Raw genomic sequence first — 16,887 nt, forward strand, 5'->3', positions numbered from 1 at the left:
ATTATGTCACTACGCTCACTTAAAGTGGGGGAAAATAGCAACCACAAGAGTCTCCCTGACACCGTGGCTATTATTACAATTAAAATTGTTTTGATAACCTATTTCTAATTTTCTTATTTAATGTAGAGTAAGACAAGTAATTTGCTACGCTTTTCAGTGTTGATTTTGGAGGGATCAACTTTTTTTCAAATTCTTTCTTTATTAATTGTAGCATAAACAGTTTAAAGTAGTGTTTCACAACTTTGCTACAATATTTTCAGCTTAACAGTCAAATGTTTACACAATGCTTGAATTATATAATTTATTAAAAAATACACTTACAGAATAGGAACGCAAAAAAACAATCATACATACAAATCAAAATTAAAATTAATAAAAAATTGCACAAGACAAGGGTGCACCCTGTCACCTCTACTGTTTGCATTATCAATAGCGCCCTTAACCATCATGATACGTGGAGATCCAAACATTACTGGGATAAGATTAGGTGAACAAGAATATAAAATCAGTTTATTTGATGATTACCTCATAGCTACAATAACCAAGCACTTGACAGCTATACCTAACCTTTGAATCTTCCCTCAGAGATAAAGTGCATAGATATTAGTTTGGTTAACTACAGTTGGCACAAGAAATCCATAACATATCTTAGAGTCAAAATGACAAAAAAAAAAAAAACAATTGTTTTTTTATACAAAGTCAATTACCCATACATGAACAAATCCCTGAAAAAAGACCTACAAAACATGGTCGAAATATTTGATCGCTTGGATTATATGTACGTTTATCTTTATATAGTGCTTGCAGGTGTTCTTAGGACTTTACAAGTGAGACAATACAGTACAGGGAATTATAATACAATAAGTGCAACAAATAAGATAAAACAATAGTAAAGGAAATCCCTGCCTCGGAAAGCTTACAATCTAAGTGGTATAATGGGAGACTTAATGGAGACAGTAGGTGAGGAAATACATGCAGTAGATGTCAGTCATTGGTAGGAGTGATTGTGGGTGTGTTGCAGTATCCATGAGTCTAGGCTAATGAAATGCTTAATTTAAGAGATGAGTTTTAAGGTTAGTCTTAAATGTAGTGAGAGAAGGTGCTTGGCGTACACCGAGTGTGAGGAGTTCCAAAGGTATGGAGTAGTGAGGAAATAAGGTTTAAGGCGAGAGAGAGCAGTTGAGGTGAAAGGAGGACAAGAATATGAAGGAGAAGAGGGTAAACAATAGTATGAACAGCAGTAGAGAAATTGAGGAAGATTACTAGGGAACAATGACCATTGGATTTGGTTTCACGTAGATCATTGGCTTCTTTAGTGAGCACAGTCTCTGTAGAGTGAGCTGTATGAAACCCACATTGTAAAGGGTCAAAGAGGGCATGGGAGTTAAGAAAGTTGATGATATGGGAGAACACGAGCCATTCTAGAAGTTTGGAGGCAGTATGTAATAGAAACAAAAAGGAACAGACAAGCACTGTCTGTATACATAAGTGTATTCGACACTAAAATAAAACAATCTCTGCTCACTTACACGTGAGTAAGACTCAACGGGGGCGGTAGAGCGTGAGAATAGGAATCCCGGCAGTAGGGTGTTGTCCCGGTTAGGGGTGTCCCGGTTAGGGGTGTCCCCTGACGAAGCCCTGACAAACGCGTAGGGTTAGTGGTTGCTAACAGAACACTGTCATGCCTGTATGCCCGCAGACCAAGCTAGACCCCAGTACTGAGGTGGGAACGGTATGATACCACAAACCCACAGCAGTGGGAGCAAGCCCGGAGTGTGGTACAGCGTTGCTGGGCCTGTTGGAAGAGTGTTAGTAATACCTGCAACGCTTGGGGGTGCCCGTGAGAGTAGTCGTGTCCGTTAGCCATTGTTCAGGGGATCCAGAGAGTAGAGTCGTCAGAGAGCAAGCCAGGTCCTAGGAAGCCAGAGGTCAGCGTAGTCGTATGCGTAGCATGGTTCAAGTGGTTACCAGAGAGCAGAGTAGTCCAGGGAGAACAGGGAGTCAAAGCCAGGGAAATCCAAAGTAACACGGGAGCAGGTATTCACAGGAGCACAGAGGGAGCACAGCATAGAACAGGTACACACAGGGAAACAGGAACTATGCAGAGCGAGGAAGAAGTGGACAGAGAGGGGTTATAAAGGAGGAAGAACCAATGACAGAGAGGGGAGGAGTAGAGAGAGAAGTGGGAGAAGGCAGAGATAGGTCAGAGGGAGAAGAAGAGGCGACAGAAGGAGAAGCAAGCGGAATGGTTTGTAAAGCCTGAGATGCGGGGACAGGAGGAGCGGGACAAAAGGAGTCAATGCGCGCGCCCCCTGTAAGCTGGGAATGCACGCGCACTTGCTGCAAGATAGGAGCGGAGCATGGGAAGGCCGCAGGAGAGGGAGGCAGCCAAGAGGTGGGGTAAGCTTGCGCAGCGTGTGCCCGAGCAATGGCCAGCAACGGCAGTGTGGAGGGACCGGGCGCGTCATCGGAGGGGAACGTGGGCGCGCTCCCCATGGGCTGCGGGAGCGCACGAGCAGGACACATCACCAGGCGCGCGGAGCACCGTGCCGGAGGTACAGCGCGGGAGGGAATAGACGGAACGGATGACACCACGGGAGCAGGTGATGCGGGTATGGCAGGAGAGGAGACACAGGGGGGATCATAACAGGGGCTCAGGGACTGCGTGGGCATGCGGGGTCTGCGGGATACTCGCTGTGGCAACGGGGGAGAGGTGGAAGGTACAGGAGAGGCTTGGGAAGGGGTAGGAAGGGTGACAGGAGATGGGAGAGAGGGACCAGGAAGGGAGACTCCCGAGTCGTCACAAACACGGAGCGCAGAGCTTGAACCCTCAGAGCAGAAAGGCCGCCCAATTCAATGGCATATGCCAGATGCGAAGGAGGATAAGGAATCCTGACAGCGGGGAGATACTCCGCACGCAATGTGGAAGTGATGGAGGAGAACTCTCGCGAGATGTCTGAACTTCCAGATCCGGTGCAGGCCGCCAGCTACGGTGAAGCAGAGGATCGAGGTCCTCCAGCACACCGAGACAACACCCTACCCCGTGATTCCTATACCCGCGCTCTACTGCATCCGTTGCGTTTTAGGCTGCGTCCATAAAGGGGGGGGAGCCGCGCAACTCCGTGCTGACGCTGAGGCACTTCTGCTCAATCAGGTATCAATTGCATGAACTAGCAGACGAGCCAGCGTGTGCGATTGGGAGATGGGGAGAGCTGGGGCACTGACGTCATTGGGCCAATAGCCCACGAAGCACCGCCGATAACGTCACGGCGCCGTGACGTTGACGCTGTTTCGCTCTGATTGGAGGTTTTCAGCCGACAGTGCGCTCAGAAACAGGTTCTGCTGTCGGCTGAAAATCCCTGCGCCTCAGCACGTCTGCGGACGCACCCCGGAGCCCCCTCTCAAGGCATCCTCATTGAGGATGACTGGGCTGATCGCAGAGCATCCACATGGCTCAGCACTGACTGTCCTTCTATGGACTCAGCCTTACTCATATGTAAGTGAGCAAGGGATTGTTTTACTTTGGTGTCGAATACACTTATTTATACAGACTGTGCTTCTCTGTTCCTTTTTGTTTCTATTTCCTAAGGTTCTCCCTGGTTGGGGGTTACTGGACATTGGACAATGATACCCTAGTCCAGGGGTGTGCAAAGTTTCTCTCATGCGCCCTCCTGTCTCCTCTCTCCTCCGGCTCGCACCCCCCCCCCCGAACGGCTCCGGGGTCAAATGACCCCGCGGTGTAATTTGATGCTGGTTGCCATGGAGATGCATCGCTGGAACTCCAGGTAAGTGAAAAGTTACAGAGGCCTCACGCGATCCCCGGCATTTATTTTAAATGCCTTTGGGGAAGCACGGGGTATGTGTAACTGCCACGCCCCCCCAAAAATCTCGCGCCCCCCCACTTTGCACACCCCTGCCCCATTTCACACAGACTGAGCATGTTTCTATGAAAGCACTAAATATCCAGATCAGTAGGGCATGGTTCACATTGTGTGTACAGGTTGGTAGTAATAAGGCACGTAGGATCTAAGGTCTTTTTGAGAATAGATGACCACTGCATGCTTAGATGAAGAAAATGCCAGGACTGGGAGGAATTGAAGATATGGGTGAGATTGGGGAATAAGATAGAGGTAAGAGCTCTGATAAGGTGTGAGGGGGATGGGATTGAGAGGCAATGTGGTAGAGGGAGAAGAGACAATCAGCTTAAAAACTTCCAGCTCTGGAATAGGAGAAAAGGAGTCAAAAGTGGAAGGAGATTTAGGTAGAAGCAGAGAAGAGGGGGAGGGTACCGAGGGAATCTGCTTGTGGATAGCATCCACTTTGCCTTTAAAGTAGTTAGCAAAGGCTTGTGGAGAAGTTAAAGAAGGATTGGAAGAGGGAGTCAACATGGATTGGATTTGTGCGTGTTGATGAGTGAAGAAAAATAGTATTGTTTGGCCTTAGAGAGAGGAGAGATAAAACATGAGAGGATACAGGAGAGGAGATTTCTTCCAAAGGCAAGTGCAGATGCAAAGGAAGCGTGTTTGTTTATTTAGTCAAGGTCGTGTGTTAATGGGATGGGTGTGCCAGAGCTCAAAAGGGGCATATAGATTGACAGGAGGAGAGCATAGAGTTATAAGAGTTGACAAAACTGTCAGTTTCAGAAGGAGAGAGAGGGTAGGTTAGTGTTCAGGGTAGATGCCAGAGCAGAGGGGTCAATGGAGCGAAGGTATCAAGAGTAGACGAGGTAGGAGGTGGTGAGGGGAATGAGTGGTGGTGAATGATAGGAGGTGATGTTCAGATAGCGGAAATGGGGAGACAGTGAAATCAGAAAAGGAACAATTTTTATTAATGGAAAGGTGTAGATAGTGACCATCCTTGTGGATGCTGGAATTGGTCCACCAAAGGAGGTGGTTAATGGGAGAAGCTGAGATCCCCAGGAGACTGGGGGTTCATCAATATGATAGTTGAAGCCCCCCAGTAACAGGATAGGAGAAGCAGAGGAGAGAGAGAAGGAAAGCCAGGATTCAAAGTCAGAGAGAAAGGAGAAGATAGAGGCTATAGAGGTTGGCGGTCTGTAGATGGCTGACACACACAGAGAGACAGGATAGAAGAGCTGGACAGCATGAACCTCAAAGAAAGAGAAAGAAGCAGATGAATGCATAGGCTAAAACTGATATTGGCAACGGGAGGAGAGGAGGAGGCCTACCCCTCCATCCCGCCATTGAGCACAGAGCGTGAAAGAGAGACCACCATAGGAGACAGCAGCCTTGGAGGATATGAGAAGTAGGAGTTGAAAAAGCAGATGTATAAGGCTTTGGTCCCGCGCGGCCGCAGGCCACCAGCTGCTTGCCTCCGTTCTGGAGGTCCCTCTGGCTCCTTCCGGCGTAGCTGACTGCGTGCTGTGATGCGTCAGCCAGCCGGAGCTACAAGGAGCTTGTGGTTTCGGTGAGTGTCGCGTCACGTGACACGCAAGGGAGACAATCCCTTGAGTTCCCCCTCTGCTCTGATCCCCCCCCAGTTCCGATTTCACCCCTCTGCTCCGATCCCCGTTCCAATTTCCCCCCTGCTCTGATCCCCCTCTGATCCCCGTTCTGATTTCCCCCCTTGCTCCGATTCACCCCCCGTGTGTATTTGCCTGTGTGTGTGAGTGCCTGTGTGTGTGTGAGTACCTGTGTGTGTGTGAGTGGAGGGGAGCAGGGAAGGAGCTGTGGGAGGGAAGCTGTGTGTGTGTGTCTTGGTTTTTTTTTTAAACTTTTGGCCAGCTCGGGAGGAGGGAGGAGGGAGCGGTGATGCGCCCAGCTAGAGAGGCAGAAAATTTGTATCTCCCGCTCCAGCTCCATACAGACCACAGGTAGTGGTTAATTGCCTCTCAGCTGTAGGGGCTCAGTGCTGAGCGGGAGCGCGCGTCAGCAAGCTTCCGCCAGCAAGCAGGCAACATGGCTGAGGCCTTACTCATGCCTGTGGGGCAGTGTAGCACTGAAGGTTAAACAGCAGCATAGAAAGTTGTCTTCAGATATGTAAAAATTGGCAAAGCATTTAGAAAGCTAAGTTCTCACAGTTGAAGAGTTGTTGATGAAGTGCAGAATCCAATTCCTCTTGTTTACTTCACATTAAATTTAACTCCAATCTTAAACCAACAGACACTACCTATGTGACACGTAAGATGTTACAGAGCCAAATGTAAAAGGCAAAAATGTACTTGATTAAAATTACCCTTCTGCCCAAAACCCTCAACCTATTATAGCCCTTCCCATCATGGTTAAATGCAAAAGATATAGAGAATCATGTCTGAGGTGGGAATGTGCTCACAAGTGATATTTTTATTTGCTGTATGCTATACGGTGGAGGGTTTTTTGTCACTTTCTTTTTACCCTCCATAACTTATTTATCCATCAATTATTAATTAATATAATACATTATCACGAAAGCTTCACCAAGACTTGGAAATTGATAACATCACTTTATGTCTCCCCTTTACTTTTAATGTATGTCATACTGTAAAGGTTAAGGGGGTGTGGGGGATGAGGAGGGGCGAGCAGGGGTGAGAGCAGGCAGGTGGACGCAAGGAAGAAGAGTTTGCTCTACTCTACAATTAACTTTGCCACATCTACTGAACTGTGAACTCTTACCCTCATGCTCACTTACCATTAAATTGACTCTTTCTGCTGTCATCTGATTCCCCACAGGCACGATCATTTAATGCTGGTTCATGTAACCCTGGTGTCTCAATTTGTCTCCAACAAAACTGCTTTTCTGTGGTAAGCAACCAAAGATAATGAGAGGGCCTCTTTTATACTTGAACATACTTGGACAATATTAGCACACTCAAAGCCCTCTTTTGTACTCGTCAGTGCTACATGCATCAATCATGTAGCATCACAAGACATTTAAAAAAAATCAGGATCAAAGTTAAAACACTGTATTAGTACAGAAAAATATGCACTGAAAGAAAATGTTTACAGATGATGAATTGGTCACAGTGTATCAGGATCAAGATCCGCATGTGTCCTACAGGCTTTTTATTGTCTTCACTATCTTAGATTTTAAGTTAAAGCAGCAGTTTCCCCCAATGGATATATTCTTTTAAACCGTATCTAAACAGGGGGGTGGGGGTCCCCTGGAGCTCATCCATGGTCGTCCGATATCCCGGGTCCCCCTGGTTCTAGAGATATTTGACTTTTTTTCTGACATGTGTGACTCAAAAAACGACAAATATGTCTGCTGGACTATAAACATGGCAGCAGGGTCGCCAATGGAAAACTACAACTTTTCTATTGGCTGTGAGCACGGTGCCAGAGGGTTGCCCAAATGTCGGGGGACCATGGAGCAGTTCCAGGGATAACCACATGGTTCAGTGACAGACAGGTCTCTTTATTTGACACAAGAGAATGCTTACATACTTATTCCCTGGGTGCCAGGTAGCTTCCCAGGGAGGTACCCCAGGCTTACATCACCTACCCTTGCCCACGGTTAAGGGAAACTGCGCTTCTACAGCTTCAGTGATCTGGAGACACTCCCAGGTAATGTCCAAGACTCTGTATATGTAGGTGTACGTACTTCTATCCAGGATCCCATCTACCTATCATCTTTAAACTGGCCTAGTAGTCTTCTCTGTAGTAATCTGGTGCTAAGAGTTGGCGTTGGAGAAACCTTAGTTGTGACAGTTCCCAGGAACCCTGGATTAGGGATACCTTGCCTTGAACTGTCACGCACATCCGCCTTGAAGGATAAATAGCAGCTATGGTATCTTCATAATAGATTAGGGCTCTTCCTAGTTGTGGGACACTCTTCCCTTACTGCAAAACAACAAAAGGTGAATGGACATTCTTGATTCAGTAACGCTTGCGCTGCCCACGAGCAAGACAGGACCCCGGTACTGAGGTGGGGAAGTATAGAACCACGCACCCGGAGCAGCGGAAGCGTGCCTGGCAGGCGGATTGTCAACATAGCAGGGTCTGGCTTGGAGAGAGTGGGTTAGTCCTGATACTTGCCAAGGTCTTGGAATGGAGAGGTCAGAATAGTCAAAGTCCGTTAAGCCGTGGTCTGGGTTGGAGAGGTCCGCAGAGTCGAGGGTAAGCCGGGGTCAATACCCAGAGGGGTTCAGAAGTCAAGCTGGGTCGGTGCACGTAGAATCAAACTGCAGGAAGGAACACAAGACAAGGAGCAAGGCACAACAGATGCAGGAGCTCAAGGCTACAACAAGTTATGCTCAGCAAAGCAGGAGTGAATGAGCAAGGCATTTATAGCAGACAGGATCCAATGAGGCAGGGGCGGAACGGAGGCACGGCCTCTGCGGAGGCAGAGATAGGCTGCAGGAGACAAGTGGGCAATAAGAATACTTGCCACGCAGCTGGGGAGTGGTGCACGACCTCACATGTGCGTGCCGCGTGCGATAGAAGCACGGTGCATCTGAGGGGGTGGAGCTAAGCTCAGTGGTATCCTAGAAGAGCTGCACATGTGCGTACACTCTGTAAGCACAGCGTGGGTGCGCGCACGCGCTGGTGCCAGAGGAGGACTGTGTCATATCAGGTAAGGAGGGAACACGTCGCAAAAGATGAGTTCCCCGATTCCTTACAGTATGCCCTTCCCCCTCTTGAGGATCGGCCTCAGGATGATTCCCATAAGGCTTGTGCGGGAACCTGGCGTGGAACCGCCTTAACAAGCCGGGAGCATGAATCTGACGAAGAGGTATCCATGAGTGTTCCTCCGGTCCAAAGCCTTTCCAGTGTACGAGGAATTGGACACCTCCTCTGGAGTATCTGGAATCAATTATGGATTGAATTTCGAATTTTTCTTGACCCAGTCCGATGACAGGTGGAGGTTTAGGTCTGATGTCAGGAAACTGAGAACTTTGAACAACAGGTTTTAACAATGAGACGTGGAAGACTGCCGGGATTCTCATAGATTGAGGCAGTGGTAAGCAGTACGCCACAGGATTGACCTGTTTGAGAATGGTGAATGGACCCAGGAATCTTGGGGCCAGTTTCAGTGTACAGTATTAGTCTTCAATCTTATGTTTTTAGATGAAAGCCACACTTTGTCTCCTGGCCTAAACTTGGGTGCCTCACGGCAATCTGCCTGTGTCTTTTGTCTGAGTACTGCTTCCTGTAGAGTCTTTTGAATCCTTTTCCAAGAATTTTGAAGCGAGTTCACTCTGGAATCTGCTGCTGGAAATCCGGAAGTATTGGAAGAGATAGGAAGGCATGCTGGATGGAACCCGTAATTTATGAAAAATGGTGATTCTTGAGTGGACTCATTTCTGAGTGAGTTATGGACGAATTCGGCCCATGGGAGTAGTTTAGAAATAAAGCATCGCAGGTATTGCTCTAATGATTGGTTTGTTCTTTTGGTTTGTCCATTGGATTTGGGATGATAACCAGAAGAAAAAAGAAGAGTGATCTCCAACCTTTGAGCGAAGGCCCGCCAAAATTTCGAGATGAACTGTGACCCCCGATCGGACACTATAGATAGTGGGACTCCATGAATACGAAATATTTCTTTGATATAAATATCTGCTAATGTGGCAGAATTAGGAAAACCCTTGAGAGGAATGAAATGGGCCTGTTTGGAAAATCTATCAACAATAACGAGACTAGTATTCATCCCACAAGAAATAGGAAGCTCAACAATAAAGTCAATTGAGAGGTGGTCCACGGTCGGTCCGGAATGGGTAGGGGACGAAGCAGACCAGAAGGCTTATTGCGGGCGGACTTATTTCGAGCACAGAAGGAACATGAGTTGATGAATTCCTTGACATCCTTAAACATATTAGGCCACCAAAAGGTGCGTCTGATCAGATCGGAAGTTCTCTTTGTACCCGGGTGACCGGCAGACTTAGAGGAGTGACAACACTCAAGGATCTTCTGCTGAAATTGAGGTGCAGCATACAAACAACCTTCCGGCACTTCCATACCCTCAGGGATGAGCGTCTGCGTCTCCAAGATCTTGTCCAGTACATCAAAAGAGTTAGCCGAGATGACATATTTGGCGAGTAGAATGGTCTCAGGAATGTCTTCGGACCTGTCTTCACTGACGAATTGACAGGATAAGGCATCAGCTTTTAGATTCCTAGTACCGTAAATGTAGGAAATGATATAGTTGAATCTGGAAAAGAACATAGCCCAGCGAGCCTGACAGGAGCCGGGGCGACGGTCACCCTCGATATATAATAGATTTCTATGGTCCGTGAGTATCGAAATCGGATTTTCAGTACCCTTCAGGAGGTGTCTCCATTCTTGGAGAGCAAGTTTGATGGCCAAAAGTTCCCTGTTGCCAACATCGTAGTTTTGTTCAGCAGAGGAGAATTTCTTTGAGAAAAACCCGCAGGGGTGTAGTTTATCCTGGGGGGACTGTATCTGTGAGAGTATGGCTCCCGCTCCACTATCCGAGGCGTCTACTTCCAAAGTGAAAGGAAGTTTAGGGTCCGGATGGCGTAAGATGGGAGCAGAGACAAACGCTTTCTTAAGAGTTTCAAAAGCCTGGCATGCTTCAGGAGACCAGAAAGAAGTGTCCGCATCCTTCTTCGTCAGGGCGGTGATTGGAGCCACTGTGGCGGAAAAATTACGGATAAATTTACGATAATAATTGGCGAAGCCAAGAAACCGCTGAATCGCCTTGAGAGAAGTGGGTTGGGGCCAATCTACAACTGCCTTGAGTTTATCAGGATCCAAGGAGAAGCCTTTATCAGAGATAATGTATCCCAAGAAAGAAGTGGATGTTTGGTGAAAAATACATTTCTCCATCTTGGCATAGAGATGATTCTCACGTAGATGGGAGAGTACTAGCTTGGTGTGCTGGATATGTTCGGATATAGATTTAGAAAAAATAAGAATATCCTTGAGATAGACAATTATAAAAATGTTGAGCACATCCCGAAAAATATTATTCACGAATTCTTACAAGACAGCTGGGGCATTACAGAGCCCGAAAGGCATGACCAAATATTTGTAATGGCCGTCTCATATTGAAGTCCGTTTTCCATTAATCCCCTTGTCGAATGCGTATGAGATTGTAGGCCCCACGAAGATCAAGTTTTAAAAAAAATGGAAGAACCTTGTAGACGATCAAACAATTCTGAAATGAGTGGCAAGGGGTAACGATTCTTCAGGGTTATTTTGTTAAGACCCCTGTAGTCTATGCATGGACAGAGTGAACCATCTTCTTAACAAAAAAGAACCCAGCCCCAGCTGGGGAGGATGAAGTTCTAATGAACCCTCATTTTAAATTCTCCTGAATATATTCATACATAGCCTTAGTCTCAGGAAGGGACAAAGGATAAGATCTACCTTTAGGAAGGAAGGCGCCGGGCAGAAGATCAATGGGACAATCATAAGGATCATTGCATAGGTCGCTTATCTGTCCAGTCTATAAGCAGGTTGTGTTGTTGGAGCCAAGGAAGGCCCAGAATGACCTGTGAATGGATAACATCCAGTGAGATCTTTTCCTTGTGACCGTCAATAGTGGAGAAAGTAAGAGTAGGAGTCTCTAATGAAATGAAGGCTGGCTGGAGAGGACGTCCGTCGATAGCCTCTAGACCCACCGGTACTGATTTCTTGATCTTGATCCAACGCCTTTATTCATTTGGTGGCTCTTCTCTGTACTTTTTATAATTCTGTAATGTCTTTTTTATGGTGTGGTCTTACTAATGATTTATATAGTAACATCATTCTGCTTTTTTCCCTTCTATTCATACCGTTTAAAGGAGCAATCCAAGCAATATCCTACATGTGTTTTTTTGTTAAATAAATAAGTTCTGTAGTATTAGATAATACTTACTGCATTTTCTTTTATTCAACTTAATACCATTTTTAATTATACGTAATATACTGAGCATCCTTTGATTTCTGCAGCAGGCTTTAGCACACATCCCAAGCAGTGCAAGATCTTTGCAACACTTTCCTATTTGTAATAATTGTTTCAAATGTTCCCAGGAGTTTGAGCTGTAAACTATAACAATAGGCGATGTTACCTTAGCAGCAACAATGTATCCTGATATTACTGAGTTACACTGACTAAAGGATTGATTGAAACTGAAACGTGGCCATTTACGTGAACCCAGTGAAGCAGGATCTTTGCTGATCGATCACAAAGGGCGACGGCCCGAAACGCGTTAGAGATTTTACTCATCCCATACCATGATGGATTAAAGGATTTTTAACCTCCTACTGCACCGACACACTTTATTCGAGCAAATACCCAGTATGTACCTGGCAGATACCTGGAATGCGCCGCTCCTCACCTCTGACAAGCCCCGTTGCGTTTGCCTTCCCAGCCTGGGTTCATGCCTGGCTGACGGGCGGCTGATCTGTTAAATGATAATGATTAGGATTTAATAGGCTGCAATACTTCGCGTGTCTACCAGATGGCATAAATTCATGAATTGTAATGCAGTATATATATATACTGTGCAGTATTGCAGCCAGCGGGAATAAAATGCTTCAATCCCTGCCTGGAAAATAACCCAATGCACTCGGGCAGAAAACAGTCACAAACCTCAATACACCCGGGTATACCCGAATTCGTGGGACTAGCCGAGCTCGAATAAAGTGTGTCGCCAGTGTACTTACCGGTGTCTAGCCCTCGTTACTTCATTGCTGTGCTCCGCTTCTTTCCATTGTGGAAATTCTCCTGCTACTCATTAATAAACAAGTTAAAAAGCAGGGGTCCCCGTATGAAACCTTGAGGTACTGCACTCTCAACTTTAGCACAATCTGAAAAGTTTCCATTTATGACAACTCTGTGTTGCCTATCCTATTCTAACCAGTTTTCCATCCAGGTGTAAATATTTTTACAGAAACCTATTTTATTTTGTACACCAACGTCTTGTGTGAAACCGTATCAAAAGCCTTTGCAAAATCTAAGTAGACCACATCAATTGCATTACCCTGGTTTAAATTCCTACTTACCTCCTCAAAGAAACAAATAAGGTTAGTTTGGCATGATCTATCCTTCATAAATCCATGCTGACTATTTCTAATAACTTTGTTATCCATTAGGTATCCCTGAATATAATCCCATACTAAACCTTCAAGTAGCTTCCCCACTATTGATGTCAGGTTTACAGGTTTGTAATTTCCCGGTTGTGATCTAGCTCTTTTTTAAAAATAGCCACCATGTCTGCTTTACGCCAATCTTGTGGTACTGAGCCTATGGTTATGCATTTGATGTACATTCATATGGAAATACATAAAAAGGGTACACACCAGGGGGGTCTTCTAGCTCCAAAACAAGAACACAACCAGTGCAAAAAACAGCACCAAATTTATGAAAGAAAAGGAATCACATACAGTATAAAGCAATAACATTTTTCCTTTAATAAATCTGATGCAAAATGTTGCACTATTTTTGCCCTAGATTAGCTGCCAGGAGACTTTCATAATAATATTATTACATTTACCTGCCAAATTCGAATAGCAACAATTTATGCAAAAAAGAAGCATTCTTTTCAGTAAAGTGGATTATGAACCTCTAATTAACTGCTAATGAAAGTAGTTTATACGGTATAGTTTATGTGCTCTTTAGAGTTTAGTTCTGTGCTTCAACTTTATTGCAACTAAAATGTGTTTTGCTAAGTGGAAATAAATATGAAGTATAATATTACAAAAAACAAAACAAGCATGAAGGTGGGGTAACCACAGGCATCAAAGGAACATGTCGGTGATTCATTCGATAGTAGAGTTTGTATACACACCTAAGCACAATCACAGCAAATGCATACAAACCCAAGCCAGAGGCATTCAAAAAAAATTCCCAAAGCCGGCCATACTATGGAGACCTTAATTACAACATGAGACTGTACAGTCTCAAACTTATATATAGATATTAGGCTTTTTATCAAGTTATTCAAGATCTCCATTTAAAATGTTCTCATAGGGGAGTTTGTCCTATCACTTACATTTTTATGTTATAATTTTATTCTATATTTTATTGAACGATGTATGTATGTATCTATTCCTTTGAGTGATTTGAAAGACACTGGCAATTGGTAACCACTTACTTGTAACTATCCCTTGAGACATTTCCAGTGGCATAACTTCAGTGTAAGGGGCCACTAAGAAGTCTTAGCATTGCTTAGCAAACTCTGTCCAAAACCTACAAAGAGTTCATTTAGAGGGTCTTCGTACTGAGATTGGTGCCCCCTACCAGAAGGAGTAAGATACGGAAAAGGCGTATAAAGATGATATGCTGATGAAGGGAGATCCCAGAGATGGCAGAGGAGGTGAGAAGCGGGAGAGAGAGGTGACAGAAGGCAGGAGAGCAGGCAGTTGGAATAAATTAGGGTCAGACTCAGAGAATCTCCAGGCAGTTGTTATAGCAGGTGCCACTTACATGTTGGCCCTGGTCCCGCGACGCCATGACGTCGCTGTATCATGTGACATTATATCGCCATGATGACGAAGCTGTCTTACAGAGGCCACACTCACTCCCACGACTATCAGTTTCATTGCTGTGGGGAAGAACGTGGGACCTCTATAACAGCTTGGGGGGAGGGGGAGAGGGTTCCTCCCCAGTCCAGAGGGAGAGTCTCAACTCCCTTCGGGCATCCCTTCTGAGTTGATCTGGCATCCGGTGCGATAGTTACGCCACCAGACATTGCAAATTACTGCTTTCATTTATTAACTTAATTTCTTTGTGGTTTGGGGAAGAAATACCATTTAACCCATTTTGTGTTAGGGAGGAAATGAAAACAAAGCACTGATCAACAGATGGATATTGAATCAGGCAATCATTATTGATAAAGACACAAAACACAGCGCACAACGCTCATAGTGCATTAAAAATTATATTGTAAAAATAAGTGAAACAGGTAAGTATTAAGCGTACATCAAAATAGAATTATAACAGCATGTCAAGGGTTGTTCCCCGAGCGCCAACCAGGTGTCTCCAGCCAGATGTCATCTGGAATCGTCACAGGTAAGTGCCTCCTGATCTTGGAAGATGTCTCTGGTGTCTTTAGACAGTATCAATTCGTTCACAAGAGTTCCGTTTGCGGGGGTGTTAGCTGGCAATAATACACTATGTGTCAGCAGCCGCCGGTCTCTCCGTCTCACTGCCCGTGACATCATTCTCCCGCGACGGCGTGTATCATGCGTCACAATCTCCTTACAGGACGATGGTACAGAATGCTGATAAGCTTCAGGATGTGCAGTCCACTTGAATAGCTAGATCGAAACTATTCCAACGCGTTTCGAAACCGCGAAGGTTTCAGACGCTCCTTCCTAATTATTTGTAGGATCACATAATATACATTTTATATATTTTCACTTCATTTCACTTGGGTATAATGAGATAGATTTTAGTTGCGCACTACATCCACCTTGTTTCACCTAATCATTATTGATAACATTCATACATTTGAATGGAGATTAATACTCAATGAGCAAATGCTCCTAATATCTCACCCACCAATAATTTGGGGGATAGCTGTGTTCTCTGTATTCTTTTCATACTCTTATCTTGGTATAACCCAAAAGGGTTTTATGCCATTAAGAGGGAACATGAAAAGAAGTTGATACATTATTTATTTTATTTATTTATAAAATGTTTTACAAGGAAGTGATACATTGAGAGTTACCTCTCGTTTTCAAGTATGTCCTGGGCCTAGAGTTAAATGACAAATAGTACATGGTTACAAATACAGTTACATAAGTGAACAGGGTATACATTATATACAAGACATAGCGTGCACAGTTAAAGATAATATATATTAAGGGCATATGTAACAGTTACAGCTATGTAGTTACAGTTACATTATGTAAGAAACCTTTGATCGGTCTTACTTTATATTTACTTTATATATTTAAAGCTATTTTATGTTATTGCTTTCAATAACTTTTATATGCTTCCCTGTCGCTATGCTAATCACTGCAACAAGCATTTATTACTGCTGATGACTAACCCAGAGGATACCTGTGCAATATGGGAATGGTTTAAAGAGGCAGTCTAATAAGTTACAATTAGGAAATTGAGGCCTTTTTAATCAGATCAATACAAGTATTCCTAATAATGTATTCAAATATTATTGTTCTCTTGTTAAGTAAATGTTTTGGTGGTTATCTTTACATACTTTATGATAACTCCTGTATCTACGATATATACACGAGGTTTGTGAATATAGATCTGTTTAGTAAATGTTCCTTTCAATGTTGCAAGAAATGTAATACTATGGCAGAAAGTCAACTCAAATGCTCTTTGCTCATATGAAAGGTCAAAAAATAATGTGTTTTCTCTGTGTGTATCAGCTTGTGACTTGGGGAATGTCAATAGACTTTCAGTATGAGTCACACGATGCATATATACATGTATTAAACTTATGGGGACTATTCATTTAACTATGAGAATAGGAGGTCTATTTTGCATGGAAACACGTTTTGCTATATTCATTAAACAGTTTCCATATGTCCAAATCGTGAAAAAACGTTTTTTTTTTTATCCGTCAGTGCAAATACGCACATTATGCAAACAAAGACATTTTGAACAATTTGATAAAGCGCCTGTCGGGCGAGAAAGGCGTCAGAGGACCCTGCATCTGTCTGCTTTCATGCTGTTTAATCAATAAATACTTTTTTATTGGATACCTGCCTCCAGCCCTATCCCTTGCTGTGATCAGCCTTTTCTCCGAATTTTTGCTATACTTACCTGGACTGAAGCACGCCTTATCGGGATCCAGCTGACTCTGTTATCGTGAGTTTATTTATTTATTTCCAGTGAACTTCCTCCTGTTGCCAGTGTGCTTCTTACATCCCTCCAGCCGTCCAGACCGCTGGGCAGAGGCATGTGCTTCCACACAGGGTGAGTGTTGGTCTTCCTTCACTTACCCTTGTCAGCACAGTCAGACCCACTTATTGGTCTTACCTTATGGGGCTATAATAGGAGTGAGATTGCCTTCATTCACACACTTTATTG

This window comes from Ascaphus truei, chromosome 5 (assembly GCF_040206685.1).
Source record: "Ascaphus truei isolate aAscTru1 chromosome 5, aAscTru1.hap1, whole genome shotgun sequence".
NCBI lineage: Eukaryota > Metazoa > Chordata > Amphibia > Anura > Ascaphidae > Ascaphus > Ascaphus truei.